General features: G+C 46.5%; 2 long non-coding RNA genes across 2 annotated transcripts in view; both read left to right on the top strand.

Moving 5' to 3' along the window:
• Positions 1 to 6: 6 nt before the first annotated feature.
• LOC116696485 (uncharacterized) lies at positions 7 to 2812 on the top strand. Its single transcript, XR_004333746.1, has 2 exons — positions 7 to 350; positions 597 to 2812. It is a non-coding gene; the product is annotated as an uncharacterized LOC116696485 (long non-coding RNA).
• A 4703-nt stretch (positions 2813 to 7515) lies between these two features.
• The window catches only part of LOC116696487 (uncharacterized), a 9771-nt gene continuing 4721 nt past the window's right edge, over positions 7516 to 12565 (top strand). Inside the window, exon 1 of the long non-coding RNA XR_004333748.1 lies at positions 7516 to 7527. This is a non-coding gene — a long non-coding RNA (uncharacterized LOC116696487). The remainder of the gene's footprint in view (positions 7528 to 12565) is intronic.

Here is a 12565-nt window from a genome sequence, read left to right as displayed (position 1 = left end):
AATAAACAACGGACAAATAGAGTCTTGAAACGCTACATGTATACATGCTACATATGTAAAGTTATTCACTGTCAAAGTGGCGAAAAAATGAATGGCAGTGAATGGAATGCCTACTGCATGTGATGGCTTCGTAGCATTAAAATGGCGCCATGGGAGCTACACTTAGAGAGGAAAGGCTTACCCCCTTGATAAAGACTGGGCGGCCTCTAGTCTAGTTCCAGCGCATAACTTCCTGTAAAAGTACAGTGTCACTTTTACGTTTCTCAGTAAACAAATGAGATACTATGTGTACAATGGTGACCCTTTGAGGTGCTTTTTTACCTTTGGACTGAGCCAGACTAGTAGTTTCAGTCATTGCCTGATGTGCAGATTTTCCTACTTCAAAAGTGATTTGCAGATGTGAGTGGCGCACAAGTAGCCTACAAGATGCTAACAAGAGACTTCTGTAATGTCAATGCAAAAAAAATTGACCTACATAACCAAGTTTGATCACTGCTGGCTACAAGTTAGCAATCAAACACAACAAAGGCTGTCACTTGAATGGCCATTTAAATCTGAGCATGCGTGACTCAAATCTGCACTTAACCCACATCGAGCAGTGACACCGCCTTTCTTATAAACTGAGCTAACTGCTGGCTTTATTAGCATATAAACATGAGAGTGGTATCATTCTTCTAATCTCATTTTTGACAAGAAAGGGAATAAGCATGTGTCCCAAAACATTTCTTCTTTTAAATGAGGATGTGCCTTCTTTGAATCCACTTTATTGTGTGAACTAGAAGCTACCATCTTACTAACGCAAATACATGCGAGCTGTGGACATTTTGTGTTGCTTCACATCACTGTTCATGTGTTGTAGCCTCAGTAGCTGTAAGTTGTGGTTGCTGAAGTCTTTTCCTTGATCTTCCTGCTAGTTTTGACGCAGCAGTCCTGTTTGTGTTGGCTGGTTGTAGCTTCCGAGTTTCAGGAAGTGTTAACTTTGCTCCCAGATATGAACAAGATGTTCATGTGACTACTCAACTTGTATAATAAGAGGTTTATTGAATATTATAGGAAAAAAGTGTTATTTATGACAAAAAGATGGTTTACTTTTATTATTAATCTCAACATATTCATGATGCACTTTTTTTGATTAACACTATTTCCCCTCTATGAGTATTAAAGTAGATGGAGCTGAGAGGCAGGGATATAATGGGGAGGGAAAGTGACAACTAGCACTACTGCTGACAGTGTAAGACTCCTCTGAAAACATACATCACCTTATTTTCCTACTTCAAAAGTGATTTATAGTCTAAAATTATAAATGGTACAGGATATAAACCATAATAATGTATTGCAATGAAATACTGCCATTTTCATTGTTTTTGCTAACACCTAATCTAGTGTAATGAAACAAGCCCCTGCTGTAAAGTTAAAAAGGTTTTTGCACTGCTTTCAACACAAGTGACTTTCCCTCCCTGTGGCTCTTCTCAACAGCATCTAGTTACTTTATCTTGTTTAGAAAAAGGGATATGATTATGATCATGTTTATGCGATTTTTATCATGATGAAATTATGATAAACTGATAGCTGTTAAAAAAGAAAAAAAACTTTGCTCTGTTGTCGACTATTCAGAGAAGGAGGGGGTTAACACTTTTACTTGCTGTCTGTCGCAATGTCATGGCATGATTGTGTTTTTCTCTGTGATTTGTTAACACACACAAACATGCAAATATACACACAAACCAACACACGTCATGTTTTGTTTAAGTTGGCCATGTCAAGATAAATGCATGAAACATTGTAGGATCCCACACCAGTTTACTGGGTATTTTCAGTCGCTTTTTTTTACATTTGATCTTGTTTTTCATCAGATTCTGACTCACCTTCGCTTACAACAGACCTGACCTCTGTTTGGCGCCCATCACTATTCACATAGCAGCTGTAGCCGGATCCATTATTTGCTTTTTATTTGGATTTTGGATTTGAAGGCTTTGTCTGAGTGACAGTGACAGTTTTCTCTCTGGTTTGATATTCAGGTAGCTGCTCTGATTCAGACAATCAAATGTGTATCATAGTTTATGCAGATTTAAGAGAGTGTGTAGCAGGAAGCAGGAGACATTGTGATAAAAAGCTGATGTTTGACATACCGTCTTGTTAGATTGGTCACCTCACGGCCATTTTCAATCTTTTAACACATCACCAGGTATGTACTTATAATGTTGAATGTCATGTAACATTTGTATTGACAAGTTATTATTTGATTGACATACAAATACAGGCAAACTGATTTTAATCATTTCCTAGTAACTTTGTTACTTTATCACAAATTAAAGCAAAGTGTCAGTGATGTTAAATGTCAGCTATGGAAAGGTAGTGAAAATCTGACATGTAATGACCTCCCAGTGCACATTTCAATCTGCAGTGTTTACTTACAGTGCAACTGTGTGGCGATGCGTGAATCGTGATTGTGTGATGGAGGTATTGATTGCATGAGCACTACAGGCAACAGAGATAATTCACTGGTCAAAGGCAACCCAGGAGGAGCTCCAATACAAGGGTGGAGGTTTTTTTTTTTATGTCAGGGATATTAGGGAATGTTTCCTGACTTCCAGATCTCCACCCATCTTGTTGAATAATGTCGGTCACAGGCTCGAAACAGCCATGTGTTGATTTGTGATCCAGACTGACAAGCTCAACTCATCTGTGCAAGCGTGCTTGGCTAGGTCACTGCATGATTACGTGACCTTGCTACAGGTTCATAATTCTTTCCTTATCTTCATGATGTGGTTTCTTATCTTGAGTCAAGCATATCTTCTTTTTTTGCAAAAAAGGAACCATGTACACGTAGTAATTGCCATGCATATCAAACAGTTTGCAGTGCTCTTTCTTTCTTTGTGTCACAAGTCAATACAGTAAAATATATATACAGTGAATGATTTTCAATAGCTACCCACTCCTTGTAGTGCAGTGTAATACCCTAGAGACAATGCAATACACTCTACTTTTTTGCTTTTCTGTTTGTGTAACTTGGGAAAATATTTTTTACAACTCATGAGAAATGCTCCTCTCATTTTGGCATTTGGACCTTGATAAACAGCACAAAAAGAGCTGTGTTGCATTCGTGCAAGGCTTTCTGTTTCCGTAGATATGAGAGATAATTTTAGCCAGAGAGGAATGTATATCATAGGGGGAAATATATATTATATAAAGTTGTATAATATACAAAATATATATGAACCAATGTTATTTATGTGAATTTAAGTCCAATTAAAAGTCTGATCCCAAATGTGTTGGTGTCACAATTCTTTTTCTCAGCTGTGTTGCCTTGATACTCATATTTTTATTTTGTTTGTTAGCACAATAATAAATACAACTATTCCAAAGTATGTGATTATATATTCACATAAACAGACACTATACTCACTTAAATACGTACAACAACAACTGTAAGTGAATGCATCACCAATCAAAACCAAAAAGCTCTATAAGTTATTGATGTTTAATGCATCTAAATCTGCAACGTGGCTCATGAATATATAAAGAATTGTAATAAATATACTTTTTTGAGGCATTTCATGCATAAATAAGTAAAATAAAAAAGTGTTTCTGAACTATTTTGTGTAGTTTGGACACCAATTTAAAATGCAGCCCAAAGCTTCCAAAATGGCTGGGCCTTGGAATGGTTAAAGGCTGGTTAAAGAGTGAGGCTGCCAGGTCATCTAGAGCTCAGTATGGGGTAAGTCGGACTATACCCTCTCGCACAAATGCCTCATTACTACAACATAGTACTGTAAAGCATGGGTCCCAACAATGCCTGCGAGCATGGCACGCACACACTCTCGCACTGACCCTGAAACAATGAACAATATGTTCACATATTTTGTAGCTTGTTTCCCTTTGAGGAAAATAATTTCATGATGGAGCCAAGGGAATCTCAGTCACTAAAACTATTGAAAGCATGTATTGATCACCATATTAAATAATAAAAAAAGTAAGTGAATATAGAAACAAACAAATTATTTGGCCATGTAACCCTTTGTCTGCCCTGCAATATCCTGGAGCAAGGCACTGAAATAATATCAGGTGCAAAGTTACTGTTGTGCATCTGACTCTACACTGCTACCCCTGCTGAAAAAATGAATTATCTCCCTCGGGGATCAATATGGCATCACACACATACATTATATCCATGACCTTGGATGGTTTGGACCAAATCTGTGCAACTGTCTAACCTAAAGCTAGAAAATGTGCTATAACAAATTGTTAGTCTAAAAACAGTCCAGGACCCTGGGATAGCCATCATTTGATCAACATAATACAGTTCTTTCCAAGAAACTACTTGTAAATTATATGAAATTAACACTTGTAAGTGAAAGCATTGCTATTGTTGCCCTGGCGTCCACTGTGCACTGTGACACTGAATGTTCTATTTCGTATAGGCTTCGCCCTCTAAGGGCTACGCTATTGGGTTTATCCCTTCGCGCATGCGCAGTCGTGAAGATTTTCTTTCCTGCCTAGCGTCCAGCTCGGGCCTCAACTACGTCCGCATTTACTGCTATATACAGAGCGGACCGTTGTTCGACTCCCACTTTTTCTTCAACTTCGCAGTATGAAGTCAAGCTCAAGACCTTCCGCCGGTGCCCGGTCTGCCCCTCCTCCGGACCGGTACATCCTTCCGCGGACCTCCACCCCCGTTGCGAGGCCTGCTGGGTGGTTCACGCCGGCCAGGCTCTACCCGCCACGCCTCCTGCCAGTTTTGCGCCCGCCTGTCGTCTAAAGAGCTAACTCGACGGGGCGGAGCTTTTCTGGTTTGCCAGGCTGGCGGGACGGAGACGGCAGCTGGGCAGACAGACAGGAATCGGCGGCACCTTGGAGCCGCTGGGGACGGCGTTTTCGACGAGCATGAGTCCGCTGACTCCGCTCTCTTGACAGCGCCTCCATCACGGTTTCCCTCCTCCCCTCTGGGAGGGTCCCCCTCCTCTTTGGGGGGATTGGGCCTCGAGACGGCGATTGATGCTTCCCGCTGGAGCTCTCCGTCTCCGAACGGCCTGGGGCACCGCCCCGAGCGGCTTTCCCCTTTGCCCACCCGGCTCCAGCCTCCACCGCTAAGGCTCTCTTCGCCGACCTGCCGGAGATCATAAGGAGGGCAGCGGAGCTTAGAGGCATAGCGCTCCCGGCGGAGCTGCCAGCCCCGCTCGCGGCCTTTTGAGCGGTGATGTTTATGCCCAGGAGCCGCCCTTTCACGGGCCCCAATCTGGCCGCGCTTCGCGGAGCTTCGGCCATTTGTGGAGGAGGCTTTCTCCCAGCCGGGAAACTGAAGGCTCCGTCTCCGCTATGCCCCGTTTACTCGGGTTAGGGCGATACGGACGCAGGTTTCCTCAGTCCTCCCTGGAGGGGGCCTGGCGTCCATTTTGCTTCCGAAAGCTACTTCTTCGGCCACCGGAAGCCCACGCCTCCTCTCCAGGATCAAGTGTGCGCTCAAGTCACTGACGGGCCCACCAATGTGCGCCAGGGGCTGGCGGCACAAAACAACATCGCCTTATGGCCTCCGCCGCCCTCCGCGATGGCCACTACTCCCGGCGCCCTCCCTCGGAGCTTGCCACGGAGATTGGTAAGGCTATGACCGCCATCACCCTGACCACGGCGTCCACGGTGGCGCTGTCCAGGGTGATGGCTGGCAGACTGTGGCCCAGCGAAACATCTGGCTCCACATGTCTCAGCTGCCAGCGGAATTAGACCGGAGCTGTACGGTCCCATCCCCGATGGACTATTTGGGCCGCGCCTACAGACTGCCACGTCTCATCTCCATCAAGCGGCGGAGGACCGAGCGGCTTCGGAGGCTCGGCTCGTGGAAGGTCCTCTCAACAGCACCACCGTCGCCATGACAACCGTCACAGCGGAAGCGCCCCGCAGCATCGGCTGCAGCTGCGTCTTCCCAAGCTTCGGCGTCGGGGCCCCCACCCGGTCCCCTCCGCAGCGACAGACGTGCCACACGGCGTCAACCTGCACACAGCCGAACAGTCCCTGTTTGCTCAAACAGGGCACTGTATGGACAGTTGTTCCCCACACAAGCACACACCAGGCCGTCGCCGCGAGCGGGGCCACTGCTCCCCGCTGCGCAGGCAGCGGAAATGAGCGTCTCCCACGGGGGACGACGACGCTTGTCACCCACCTCCCCACGGGATGCCGGCGGGGCGGGGGTCGGGTTAACCCAGTGACCGCTCCCCCCACAACGGCGGCGACCGGCCACTGCCCTTCGAAAAAGCCAACCAGGGCTGGGCGCGCGATCACTCGTCTCGCCCAGCGGGGGATGGGCTCTGCGCTCCCTGCTTGCCATGTCGGTGAAACAACACTCAGACATGTGCTCGCCCACTGTCAGAGGGCAGCGCGGCATGGATTGGCTTACACATGGAATCGTGGATGTCAAAGTGATAACACGGGGTTACACACTCAGTTCGCCTCCCCCCCGCCCCCTTTGCGGGTGTTTGGAGACGACGGGTTCATCCCCGGCAGAGTCCGACGCAATGACGTCAGAGTTGAAGGGTTGCTGGCGAGCGGAGCTATTTCCGCGTCCTCCAGGGGAGGAAAACGGGGTTTTTACTCTCGCTATTTTCACCCCGAAGAAGTCAGGAGGGACTGCGTCCCATCCTCGACCTGTCGAAATTCAAGGTATGTCATGGAGCGCCCCTCCACATGCTCACCATCAGGCACGTGTTGGGATGTGTGCGCCCCAACGAATGGTTTACATCCGTGGATTGAAGACGCTTACTTTCACATCCAAACATTCCCAGGCACAGGAAATTCCTGCGCTTCTCCTCAAGGGGCCCGTTTCCAGTTCAAACGGCTGCGTTCGGATACTCACTAGCCCCCGCACCTTTCCAAGTGCATGGAAACGGCGCTCCAGCCTCTACGGGAGAGGGGCATCAGAGTCCTCTTTTACTGGACGATCTGCTCATTCTAGCCCCCTCTCGGGACGCGGCGGCGCTGCACACTATGGAGGTTCTGCAGCACTACAAACGCTGGGTTTTGCCATAAATTGGAAGAAGAGCGCCCTCGTCCCCGCACAATCGATAGTTTATCTGGGGTAGACAAGAGCTCGATCAGCATGAGAGCCAGGCTGTCACACGAGGCAGGAAGCCCTGACTTCTTGTTGTCCCGCTTCAGGCCGCGGCGACAGTGCCAGCGCTGTCAGTTATGCGGCTCTGGGCATGATGTCCGCGGCACACACGGTGGGCCCCCTGGGTCTCTCCACATGAGGAAAGTCCAGAGGTGGTTTCACCGCCAGCGGCTCGATCCCATTCGCCACAAATGGCGAATGCTGTCCATCCCTCATTCCCTCCAATCAGACCTGGCATACTGGGGGAGTCCCCAAACCCTGTCTTCCGGGGTTCCCCTGGGCAGAGTGACGTCATATGTGACGGTGTACACAGACGCGTCCCTCACTGGCTGGGGGGGAATGTGCGAGTCACAGGTGGTGGGAGGGGCCTGGCCTCCTCCCCCTCTCCCTCACATAAACTGCCTGGAGCTGTCCACGGTGTTGAAGGTGTTGAAACACTTTACACCAGTGGTGACGGGGAGGCATGTTGTAGTACGGACGGACAACATCACGGCGGCGGCATTCATAAACCGCCAGGGCGGCATACGCTCAGCCCGGCTGTTAGAAATAGCCAGACGCCTCTGCTGTGGGGCACAGCCACCTGCGTCCTCAAAGCAGTATATATCCCGGGATTTTGAACGGGCAGCCGACTGATGTCGAGGGGGGGGCCCTCCCACAACGAGTGGAGATTGAATCCCACTATCGTTCAAACGTTAGGAGCAGGTTCGGGGAAGCGGAGGTGGATCTGTCGCTTCACGAGAGAACACACAGTGCACACTGTGGTTCTCCTTGACCGCGCGGGACAAAACTCCCCTCGGCGTAGACGCCTTTCCACAAACCCTGGCCCAAACCCTCTATATGCTTTTCCCCGGCCCCTGATCCCCGCCTCCTGGAGCGCGTCCAGGAGGAGGATCTGTTAATTGTTCTGGTGGCACGGAGGCACGAGCGCGTCCTGGTTCCCAACCCTGTCAGCTGCTGGTGGCTCCCCCTGGCAGATTCCGTGGCGGAGAGAGACGCACTACGCAGCTGAACGGTGCGATCTGTCATCCCCCAGTGATAAATCAGAGACTGTGGGGCTGGTTGCTGAGCGGGAGCGCTTACAGAGAGTTAGGCTTGCCCCCGCCGTGGTACGCACTATCCAGGGCTCCAGAGCCCCTCTACCATAGCAGGCTACGCAGGGCGCTGGTCTGCTTCCAGCGCTGGTGCACAGAGAGGGACGCAGCACCACATCGTGTCCCCTACCTTCGTGCTGACGTACCTACAAACTCTGGTGGATAATTATTGGCTCCATCTACAGTCAAAGCATACGCAGCAGCATCTCATCCTGTCACGAAGGTTCGGTGAGAGGACGTTTTTGGCATCCCCTGGTGAAACGTTTCCTGAAGGGGGTTAGGCGTCAAAAACCGGCTGTTCGCCCCCTCGCCCCAATGGGACCTAGCTCTGGTGCTGTGCGGGCTCGGGGAAGCCCCCCTTTGAGCCCTTGACACAGGCTTGCTCACGAATGCTGTCGCTTAAGACAGCACTTCTCCTTGCCCTAACGTCGGCCAAAAGAGTGAGTGATTTATGTGCACTGTCAGTTTCTCGTCCTGCCTCTCCATAGAGGGGACGGGAGCGCAGCCACCTTACAGCTAAATCCCTCTCACACCGAAGACTTTAACTAGTTCTTTTCGGTCAAGGTGTTTTCCCTCGAGGGTTTTTTCCCCCCACCTCACGCTAACGGTGCGGAGGAGGTTCCCACCGGTTGTGTCCGGTGCGCGCTCTGTCACAATACAATTTACGCACGGCAAATATCAGGAAAACTCAGCAGCTGTTTGTGCATTATAGAGAACATCCCAAGGATCAGCCCTCTCAAAACAGCGTCTGTCTCACTGGTGTGCGAGTATTACCCAGGCTTATAGTCGGAAGGGAAATAGCCCCCCCAAGACATTCGGGGTCACTCACGAGGGCTCTGGCGGCGTGCGGCTCTATTTTAAGGCATGGCAGTAGGCGACATTGCGCGGCAGCCTCCGGGCTTCCCGTGCCCCTTCATCCGCTTTTATCTGCGAGATATGTCTGAATCTACATGTCTCATGCGGTTTTGTCCACAGTCAGGGACGCGTAATGCCGCGCTGAATGTGCAAAAAAAAAAAAAAAAAAAAAAAAAAAAAAAAAGCGGATGCCTTGATTGTTGCCAATCTCCTTCCACACCTAGTGCTGAATGACCTGCTCTGCTGTCTCACCTCTCCTGTACCTGGGGTATTTTTGTGAGACACAGTTTTTATCTCATACATGTCATAATCAGGTTGCACGCACGGAGGTAATCATGTCTCTCCGTTGCATGCGCGACAGGATCAATCACGCTTAACCCCATTAATCATTGTACACTGCATCATATTGCGGGCACATGAACCTTTCCGGCCACGCCATTGGCAGGGCAGGCTTTGTCAGAAGAATGACTCGACTAGCTCTGTACATTGTTGCTGGGGCAATGTGGTGTATGTTCGGCTTGTGGCCTTGTGCCGCAGGTGGCATTGACTACATCAGCTGCCCAACCCAATAGCGTAGCCCTTAGAGGGCGAAGCCTATACGAAATAGAACGTTAGTTACTTTGGTAACTCCAGATCTATATAGTATAGGCGTAGCTCTAAGGTCCGGGCCACCTGCTCCTAGAACATTAGTTGAAGAAAAAGCTGATGTTTTGGGAGCGAACAACGGGTCGCTCTGTATATATGCAGTAAATGCGGATCGTTGAGGCCCGAGCGGACGCTAGGGCGGGAAAGAAATCCACGACTGCGCATGCGCGAAGGGATAAACCAATATCGCGTAGCATAGAGGGCTACGCCTATACTAATAGAATCTGGAGTTACCAAAGTAACTAACAATATTATTCAGCCCAGCAGTATTGTAACTGTAATGTATTTTTGTTCTTGAATTTTGGAACCTTTACAAATTATTTACAAAATCATTACAGTATATCTATTTTCAAGACACCCAACTTCTCAGTAGTGCTGTTAATGCTGGAGGGAACGTCGAAGTTTCCAAAGTTATCGGGAGAAAAGGTCAAAGTGTGTGCCCTAGTGTAGATTTTTGTGTAGACTTAAAATCCATTAAAAACTTGAAAGTCAAGAGATGCAGAGTTCAGGTACACTTCTAACTCATCAATTTCAATAAATTAGATCCTAGAGTCTTTTTTAGAAAAGGGTCTGTGCACACAGGTCAGCTGAATATGCAAATGTGAAAATTGTCTACAGATAAAAACATAGAATTAGACCTAATTAAAGAAGACTTAATATGTACTTGAGGTAAAAATGGAGCAGAAATTCTATTGGACATCAACAACTGGTTTTAAACTTAACACAAATTAAAAAAATGACACCAATCAATCTCAGAACCTTACATCTCTTTCTTCTGTCATGTGTACCAAATGAAAGGTCTTTCAAAGAAACTTTCATAAAATGATTAGCAAATAACAGTACTGTAAAATAAAATAAAATTATCCATTATAAATCATTTGATTGGCTAAAACTGTGCATAAATGTCATCCCTGTTCAGCTTCTTGTCTGGGTACAAACAGCATATTGATAAATGACTTCAGACTTGTTTGCTCTGTTGGCAGATACCTTACTTTATTTCAATCAAGCCAAAACATTAAGCTTAAATGGATAGATTGTTGCTGCAGAACACACACCACATGAGACTCTGACCCTTGGGTTTCTGATATGGTAAAATTGGTTTGAGCTTTAGTAAAATCCTATGGTATTGTCTTTTTCTTAACTTTTTGACCTCCATAAGATGATCACATAGAGCTGTAAATTTGCTTAGTAATCTAAAAATTACTAGCTTAAGACTGAGAGGCTGAGGGAAATCCAATTACAGCCCATTACCGGCCTGCCTCTGGATCAGCACTTGACAACTCTGTCTGGTAAATTGAAACAGCAGTATTCTGGAAACTGGTTACTTGTTTTAGGTACATTTGAAGCATTTTTTTAATTCAGTGTGGGTTTGCAGTGATATATTACAAATCTTAGTGCCTAAACTCTGTCCCATACAGTCCACAAAGGGCTGTGATTTGAGGCCTATGCACCTTTCCATGTGTGACTGATTAGCTGGCATTTAAATATGGTGCTCACTCTGTCTCTGCTCCCTCACACTGCTAGCCTACCAGCAAGCAAGCGGTTGGAGCAACCCATAATTACATTTCTAATTGCAGAATAATGAGGACTCCCTGCGTAGCTCGTTAAGTCATTTGTCACCGAAGCCTCTAATGTGGCGTACAACAACTCTCTAATTACACCAAATGAAAAGTCTACATGGGGAAGGAGCATTTCATCACTACCTGTGGCTTTGGTTTTGCTTGAAAAAGCATATTTCTTTGATTTCTTGATTTTTTTGTTTGTTATTATTATTTGTTCCTTACTAAATTGGCCATGACTTTGTTCAGAACCTAAGTTTAAATCTTCTAATGCTTCTAATCACAAAATAGTGTGTGTGTGTATGTGTGTGTGTATGCGTGTGCGTGTGCGTGTGCGTGTGCGTGTGCGTGTGTGGTCTCGGCATTGAACTTTAAAGATGTGGCCAAACTGCTTTCTCTCACCTATGAAATACAGCAAGGTCAGGTATTTTTTCTTTCCAGAGAGCAGTAAAAGACTATAATGTAGATTATTGTAATGTACTCCCTTCTGGTCTTCCAAAAAAGATAGTAGCAACAACTGTGAATGCTGTTTTGGCAAAACATTTTTTTAAATCTCCACATTATCTGAACATGCTCAGAAAATGCTTCATATTTGCATTAGTGCTCAGGTCCTCTGATGACTCTTTTTACCACCCAGAGACTTTAGTTAAAATTAATGAATAAAAACCAAGAAACTATTTGCTCATCATTGCTGTATGTTGCATGTTTTCTGTTTTATTTGTTGGCTCATGGCTTGCTCTTCCAATTTGAGAAGAAAGAAAGGAGCCATTCAGCTGGTGACAGTCAGACTCAGCTGGCAGACTGTCAGGTGGTAAAGCAAGGGGTTAAAACTTCATTCATCAAATCATTGAAAACGTGGAAGGAATACCGGGACTTAAATGACACAGGATGTTATCTTTACAGTATTCATAAACATGTATGTGTTGGTGGAATATGGAGCTGGAGCCTAAGGGAAGCGATGGTCATTACCTGTCTGAGGCAAGGCAAGGCAAGGCAGTTTTATTTGTATAGCACATTTCAGCAACAGGACAATTCAAAGTTCTATATACAAAATCTGCTAAACAACAGTTAAAAAATAAAAACAGATAAAACACAAGAATAAACAGTTAAAAAAAACAGCTCAAACAGGATTAAATCAAACACTCCACAGAATAGACTGTTTTGACAGCAGGCATTTTAACTTGTCATTGCAGGAAGAGCACAGCTGAAATTGATAACCTTAACAATGGCTCAATTCCATCAAGTAAGCTATTTCAGTGAGTCAGCCTGTACAATACCAGGGCCCCTCCTAAGTGGAATGCAGCCATCATTAATGG

Source organism: Etheostoma spectabile, chromosome 10 (genome assembly GCF_008692095.1).
Source record: "Etheostoma spectabile isolate EspeVRDwgs_2016 chromosome 10, UIUC_Espe_1.0, whole genome shotgun sequence".
NCBI lineage: Eukaryota > Metazoa > Chordata > Actinopteri > Perciformes > Percidae > Etheostoma > Etheostoma spectabile.
Note: the sequence above shows the minus strand (reverse complement) of the source record. Positions and strands in the feature narration are given on the sequence as shown.